Source organism: Echinops telfairi, unplaced genomic scaffold (genome assembly GCF_000313985.2).
Source record: "Echinops telfairi isolate 266 unplaced genomic scaffold, ASM31398v2 ScPeMD7_7424;HRSCAF=8462, whole genome shotgun sequence".
NCBI classification, from domain to species: domain Eukaryota; kingdom Metazoa; phylum Chordata; class Mammalia; order Afrosoricida; family Tenrecidae; genus Echinops; species Echinops telfairi.
Genome location: NW_022111324.1, coordinates 61,772,760 through 61,781,020, shown reverse-complemented (window position 1 = coordinate 61,781,020; position 8,261 = coordinate 61,772,760). Strand labels below are relative to the sequence as shown.

The 8,261-nt window shown below is 45.9% G+C and overlaps 1 pseudogene; it reads right to left on the bottom strand.

The window, feature by feature from the left end:
• Window positions 1-392: 392 nt before the first annotated feature.
• LOC101662308 lies at window positions 393-4,769 on the bottom strand (annotated as a pseudogene).
• Between the last annotated feature and the right edge of the window lie 3,492 nt (window positions 4,770-8,261).

The following is an 8,261-nucleotide window of genomic DNA, read 5'->3' as shown; positions in this document are numbered from 1 at the left end:
TCCAGTAGCTGGAGGATTTTGGATACTTGGAGAACGTGCCCTGGATTTAATGCCTCCTAGTGGAAGGCAGGTGGTGCGGATGGGATGCCCGCGGGCCAACTGCATGCAGGAGGGGCTGCGCTGGCAGCCGATAGGGAGATGTGATTCTGTAATAAACAGTAGACGTGGCAGAAGGGGGCGGTGGTTGGGGAGGGGGGACGGCGTACTACGGGTCACGACCACAACCTGGACCTGCAGCTGCGCTCAGGGTCCGCTGAGCCCCTGAACACGTGATGCGGACAGAGGTGGACCCACAGGGTTCCTGAAGGCGTTGTCTAAGGCAGGGCTCCGGCGGCTGGCAGGGCCTAGAAGACCTGGACCACCAGCTCAAAGGCGCAGCACCTGCAGCACAGCTACTGGGACCGGGTGCCCTTGAAGGCCTTGCCACCTGGGTGCTGGAAGATCTTCCTCCTGCAGTGCAGGGTGCCCTGCCCATGATGGCCTCTCCTGTTTGCCCGACTGCGACCTTCATGCAGTGTCACACGGTGTCATGCTGTGCACAATCATCCAGCCGACCCCCCTGTGCGCGTTCTTGGGGTTGTGAGCTGCTCCCTTAGGCCGCGTTGTGGACACCGAAGTAGGTGGCGTGGTGAATGATGAGGCCGTACACATGCTGAAACCTTCGTGGCGGCTGCGGATGCTGAGTCCATGATACTGACCAGGTAGTCTCCCGGGTCCTTTGAACTCGTGCCCGGCTTGCCAACGTTGGACGCCAGGTGTGTGCGGGCTAAGTCCCACATGCAGACCGAGCACAGCGAGGTGGCACCGGCTGCTCTGCCTGAAGCCAGGCTGCCGGAAAAGCAGCGTCAGTACTGCGTGCGCTTGTGCACACTGCCCAGGAAGACCAGCTTGTGCTTATCCTTGAAGGCGGAGTTGAGTGCCTGGGTGGGGAAGTAGCGGATGACGTTGGCCAGGTGGCCGCGCGGGGAGGAGTGCCTGCCCTGCTCCTTGATGCACCGGATGCAGGCCACAAGGCCCTTGCTCGGCTTGTCGGCCGCGATCTGCTTGCTCTAGCATGCTGCATCAGAAGCAGCGACTTGACCCACTTGACCGGGCCATGGCCATCTTGAAGCAGGTTGGTTTGAACTGCTGGCCTTGACCGTTAGCTGCCCAAAGTAATTGCTGTCACGTTTACCTCAACCCAGGGTGATTCCAGCTGTGGCGGAGTAGAACTGTTTGCCACAGGATTTTCTTCCTGTTTTGTTGATGTTAATTAAGGAAGACATTTATTAAGTCTTAAAAGGGACAAGAACAAGATAACTACAGAGGCATAACAATTCAGATGAAGGATGGTGTTCAAGAGTCTACTGAGATTCATAGCTTTAAGGAGTACCTGGGAGGCCAAAGAAAACCGCCACCACAACATGGCTGCAGATCAAAACATTCTAATTGCCAGTGAAGTAGAGTTCAGTGCTTGAGTTTTCGGAAGTAGATTGCCAGGCTTTTGTTCAGAGGCACCTCCAGGTGGACTTGAGCCTCTGTCCTTTCAGATCACTGCCGAATGAACTAACACTGTGTACACCAGTCAGGGATGCCACGCTTTATATAAATAGCGAAGCACTGCCTTTAATCCTCTTACAGAGGGGTCACAAGGAAGAGATGAGCCAGTCAGGGTGCAGTGTAGCACTGATGAAACATACAACTTTCCTCTAGTTCTTTGATGCTTCCTCCCCCCACTATCATGATCCTAATCCTACCTTGCAAATTCTGCTAGCCCAGAGGATGTACACTGGTACAAATAGGAACTGGAAACACAGGGAATCCAGGATAGATGAACCCCTCAGGACCAGTGGTGAGAGTGGGGATACCGGGAGGGTGGAGCGAAGGTGGGGTAGAAAGGGGGAACCGATTACAAGGATCTACATATAGCCTCCTCCCTGCGGGTTGGACAACAGAAAAGTGGGTGAAGGGAGACATTGGTCAGTGTAAGACATGAAAAATTAATAACAATTTATAAATTATCAAGGGTTCATAATAGAGGGAGGGTGGGAGAGGGAGGGAAAAATGAGGAGCTGATACCAAGGGCTCAAGTAGAAAGCAAATGTTTTGAAAATGATAATGGCAACAAATGTACAACTGTGCTTGATACAATGGATAGATGTATGGGTTGTGATAGAGCTGTATGAGCCCTCAATACAATGATTTAAATAAATAAGTGCCTTTAGTTCTCCAAACCAGCTGCCCTCTGCAGGAGAAAGATGGTGCTTTCTACCCCTTAACTCAGGGTACTGCCCTACTTTGCCCTGTAGGGTCACTACTAGTCAGTCTGCACTTGATGACCATGAGGCGTTTTTTTGTTTGTTTTAGTAAATCCTCTAACAATCCTCTGAGTTAGGTGCTGCTGTAGAGAGTTGATAAAATCAGTGAATGAATGCATTTCTGAAATGCCAGCCTGAGGGTGTCCAGTCCACCCAGCCTGCTTTGGAATGCATTATTTGTTTCTTGGTAAGCTCAGTAAAACACATCCCAGTGCAAAGGACTGTCTTTGAGTCCATTCTGACTCACAGCAACCCTTTCTTTACAGGGTTTCTGAGGCTGTAAATCTTTATCCTAAGGAGCAACTGGTGACTTTGAGCTGCCTGACTTAGGGTGAGCAATTCAATGCCTACCCATCAGCACCCTGGGGCCCCTCAATTGGCATTGCATCAAGCTAATGATGAGTGATTTAAAGTAGTAAACACCTATGTACAAATTTGCTTGATACAATTGATGTATGAAATATTATAAGACCTGTTAGAGTCCCCAATAAAATTATTTTTTTTTAAAAAGGGAGACGTGTTTTTAAAAAGTAAAGAGATATCGGTGCTATTTATTACACATATTGGATTTGAACAAAGAAAGCACAACTATAAACTACAAGGAAACACTCCCCAAAAAACCCAGAAATTTTTTTTCAAAGCTATGTATTTAAATGCTTTTTACAAAAGAACCTTATCACCTTCAAAGTACTCTCCATTACACTTAATACATTTGTCAAATCTGCGATTCCATTCTGGGAAACATTTTTCAAACTCACGCCTGGATGGCTGACAGCACCTCATTCATTTTTTTTCACCTCTTCTATGTTATCAAATTGCTGTCCTTCCATGTCCCTCTTCATTCTCAGAAACAAAGATGTCCCATGGAGCAAGGTCAGGTGCATTTTGCAAGGGAGGCATGCTATTTTTTGCCAAAAACTGGCTCACTGAGATGGCTATGTGACTAGGTTTATTGTGGTGGCAAAACCAGTCCCCCGTCTGCCACAAATCAGGCCTTTTTTTGTTGCACACTGTTACGCAAGCTTTTCATAACCTCTAAATAGAAAGCTTGATTAACAGTCTGACCTGGTGGAACGAACTCCAAATGCACCACGAGCCAACATTTTCATCCTTTTGGGAAGTTGATGTCCAGAATGACGTTTGTCATCAATCGACAGTTCACCTTTTTTTTTTTATTACACCTTTTTGAAACAAGAAAACCACTCATGCACTTGGGTGTCTCCTATAGCGCTGACCTTGTAAACTCTATTCAACATCACAACAGTTTCTGGAGCATTCTTCCCAAGCAGGAAACAAAATTTCATAGCCACATGCTGTTCTCTTAAGGCCATCAAAAAAAAAAAAAAGAAACAAGGTTTGAACAAAACAGCCTTTATGAAAAAATTCACTGTGACCAGAGAGAACCTTGCCAGTCAGCTCCACTGGGTGCACCAACTCAGAGCGAGTTGCTGGATGCTCGCCTAGCTGGAAAAATGCATACTATGAAACTCTCCCCACCCAGTGCAATTCCTTTTTGTGTGTGTCTGAGGGAACCCCCTCGTATTCTCTGAAGCTGCCTACATGATCCCTCTTTAATATTGTTTCTGCATCCTTGGATAGTGCAGATGTTAAAGTTCTCAGCTACTGTCTGAAAAGTTGGAAGTGTGAGTCTACCTGGAGGCACCTTGGAAGAAAGGTGTGGCAATCTGTCCCCAAAAGGTCAAAATCTGGAAAACTGTATGGAGAGCAAGTTTGCCTGCACAGGGGTTATGAGTCATATCAACTCAAAGGCAACTGGTGTAATAATGTTTTGTCTTACTTGGTACTTAGAAAATGTGATAATTAGCCTGCCTTGTCCCCCCACCCCCCAGCCTTCAAACCTGGGAAACCTTGCAGAATGAGGAAGTGTACATATTCCAAAAGATTTAGGAAGTAGGAGCATTTGGGGTCAAGGCATAAACCAAAATTTTTTTGTGCATGCTTAGCTATAGTGATGAAAATATGCCTGATTTTACTCCTATGTGTGGTTTCCTTTTGTATCTGACATAAAAGAGGAAAAGACAGTAGCCTTCATTACTCAGCCATCAAGTTACTCATCTTTAAAATGAAAGACAGACACTCTCCGCGGCACACTGTCAAGGCAGATCTGCCAGCCCGTTTGTCACTAAGACCACCTGTTCTCCCTCGAGAACTACAGTAAGCCCCAGTAATATCACTGATGTTATCCCCCAAATCACCAGATGGGCTCCCACCATTATTTTAGTTCTCAAGTCAAAGGGATTAAGGCAGATTTCACGGTCATGAAAGTGAATTTGTTATGAATTGTATAAACACACTTCATCTAGATTGTTTTAAGGTTCTCCACCAATGATCCCCAAATGACCCACCAGTGTCTTCAGATTTATATCCCACGGTTCCCCAGAGTTCTGCCAAGCTGCAGCAGTTTCCTCTGAGAGCCCAGTCATTTTCCACGGAAGGTCTTGCTGTTTCCATGCCCACGAATCCTCTCTCCTGTTGGACCCCCGTCCTTCAGGCCCACATTAAAGGCCACATTCTTCTGGGCAGCTAAGCCTGCCTTGATTCCCTGCTGAGGCCTGCCAGCCATTTTGCTTTTGGCACTTGCCTCATCCCACTTTGGACCCTGGTAAACCTGCCATTTGGGCGCAACCTGCCTGCCTATGGGATGTAACCTGCACCACTCTTCTCCCCCTCCCTCACAGCACTCAGCCCAGATGGCCTGGTCACCTGCCTAGTCCCTCTGCATTATGACAGTCTTCAGGGAAGACTCCCATCCTCACACCACTTTGTACAAGTGATCACCTGGTCCTGCTGTTGCCAGAGCTGGACCCAGTCTACTCTCTACACCAGTGGTTCTCCATCATGCCGCAACCCTTCAATATAGTTCCTCATGTTGTGGTGACCCCCAACCATAAAATTATTTCGTTGCTACTTCATCACTGTCATTTTGCTACTGTTATGAAACGGACGACCCCTGTGAAAGAGTCGTTCAGCCCGCCAAAGGGGTCGCTACCCACAGGTTGAGAACTGCTGCTCTACAGTCTCTTTTCACACTATGTGGTTTGGTCCCTCTGCCACATAAAATCCTTCCTGTCGTTCCCCATCATTTAGGAGCACATATGTAATAGTAGCCCCTGGGTGATGCAAATGGTTAATGTGTCTGATTATTAGCTGAAGGTGGTCATGCTAGCCCACTCCAGGATGCCTTGGAGAAAGAGCTTGGCAATTGAGTTACTTCTGAAAAATCAGCCATAGGAATCTCTGTGGAGCACAATTTTGCATGGACGCATAAAGACATACTTAGGGTTCCTCTGAGTCAGGGTTAACTCTGGTGGCTAGTGTGGGCTGCAGGTAATCAATGAAGGCATCAAGAAGTGCTAGAGGCTAAACACCAAGTACAAGGTGTGTGTGTGTGTGTGTGTGTGTGTGTTGGGGAGAAGTGTTGACGGAGATGAGTATTTTATTTCCTAAGCTGAGTGGTGGGAATGTATATGTTTAATATAGTCTCCCTTAGGTCAAAAGTGAGGAGGCCTGGTAGCATCGTGGTTATGATTTGGGCTGCTAGCCATGAGGTCAACAATGGGAAGCCCCCAACCGCTCTGCAGGAGAGAGAAGAGGCTTTCTACTGCCGTAAGGATTTACAGTCTCAGGATCCCACAGGGCAGCTCTGCTCTGCTCTGGGTGGCTCTGAGTCAGCTTTCAGAATTGACTCGATGGCAGTGAGTGGACACCCAACAACCACAGCATAGTATGTGGTGCATCCATCACTACAACATGCGTCCCACGGTATCTCCCCAAAGGAGTGCATTCATGGAGGACACCGCTGTGATTTATTTTACCTCTGGATTCTTATTACCTCTAGATAATTCTTATGATTTCTGGATCCTTACTACCAGGTTAAGAGGAGATGCTTGGGGAATTGTGCCACCGAGGTATTGGTGGGACAGTCTCAGTTCCCACACAAGAGACATGGAGTTGATTCTTGTACAGTGCTCCTGGTGCACAGCTGCACTCACCTTTCTGTCCATAGGAGTTTGCGTGTTGCCCTGATGTTCAACAGGCTTCCCCAGAGCTTTCCATTTAAGATGAACTTGGAAGAGTGGTCTGGCAATCTCCTTTTGAAAATTAGCCAATGACAACCTTTTGGATCAGTGGTCCATTTTACAGTCGATCATGAGGATGGTATAGGATTTGGCAGTGCTTCATTCTGTTTTGCATGGGGCTCCCTGCCTGCCATCAGTCAGGGGCCAACTTGGCAAAGGGTAACAACAAAAAGGAAATTCAAGAGAAATGTTTTTAATTGAAATAACTTTTTAAAAAATGAAGGGTAAGCTGATTCCAAGGGCTCAATGGAAAGTTAATGTTTAGAAGAGAACGATGGAATATATGTACAAATATTTTGAGTACAAATGATGTATGGATTGTAACAAGAGTTGTAAGAGCCCCCAATACAATGATTAAAAAAAAATTGAAGTGGACCTGTATTAAGTTTATGGACTCCACATATGGAATTTAGATTGTGACCTATATGTATTGCTTCTCCTTTTTCTATTGACTTATTGGTGATAATGTTTTTTCAAACCACGGGGTATGTTTATGGTTTCTGTAGTAGTGCTGTGTGTGTGATGGTGTGTTTCAATTTAGAAGTAAGTCTGGGTTGTTAAGTGGTACCACTTGTTGGAAGGATAATCCCTGCCATCCACACTTGCTGCTCTGAGCTGAAGAAGTAATACATCCATTGAGTGAAGTGCCTGAGAGTTTGTCTCTGTAGCAGCTGTGTCCTCCTCCGGGCTATAATAGCCATAATGAAGGAGGATTATGCCATATTAGGTTTATGAAGGGTGCAGTAGTCTGTTACCAGGGTCAGTGGTGACAGCTCAAGCCAGCAATTAGATTTCATTTAAGTCTCTAGGAGGCAACTAACATTCAGTTCAGCCAATGGATTTTGGTGACCTATTAGATTTCCCCCCCTCCCTTTCCCATTATACATTTTGTTAAGTGTGCTTTTGATGATGAACATATCCCCCTCCCCCAAGACTTAAATAGGTCTTGCAGATTATCATTTGAAAAATGGGCCTGGCGTTTAGAACCTTATGTTTAAATCCATGTTCATTCTCACTAATATTCTAGATGGCTTGTGCTTTCTTAAATCAGTACACTTTTATAAGATAAAATCATATGAATTATTTTATTTTGAGTATGGAATTTGCTATGGACTATTGATGAAAGGAACTCTGGCGGCACCATGGGTAAGGTACTAGCATACTAACATCAAGGTTGGCGGTTCAAACCCAGCTTCTCCTTGGGAGAAAGATGAGGCTGTCTGCTCCCAAATATTTGCAGTTGGAATCAAAATCAACTTCATGGTTTATGAAGGAAAAAAAGTGGACTGATGGAAATAAATTAAAGCTCCAAACTAACAAAGCAATACCTGCCTGTATTAATTATCGTGAGCCTGGTGGTTCCATGATTAAAGTGCTTGGCTGTTAACTGAAAGATTGACAGTTTGAACCACCAGCCACTTCCTGGGATAAAGATGTGACAATACAAGTGAGTGCCAACATTGTGTGGAAAAACTTCACTACCTTTTAATTCAATTCTTTTTCACAAACTTTTGGAAACCTCCTTGTAAAGATTACAGCCTTGGGAATGCTATGGGGCAGCTCTATCTGTCCTGTCATGTCACCGAGCTGGAATCTGCTTGATGGTGAAGGTTTTGGGGTTTTTGTCTTCATTATGTTCTTTACAAAATTACTGTTTTACTTAAGAGGCAGCTAAAAATAAAGGCCGACGAGGATGATTTGTGCCGAGCAGCTGTTTAGTTGTTGTCAAAATAGGACTTAGTTTCTTGGTGCCAGACTTTGTACGGGTGCCCTGCAGGCCCTCTACCCATATGGGTGTAGTTAGGGCTTTCCCTCTGTAGGTGAATGTGCAGCGGCTTCCGGTGCCCTCTGGATGGTGCAAATG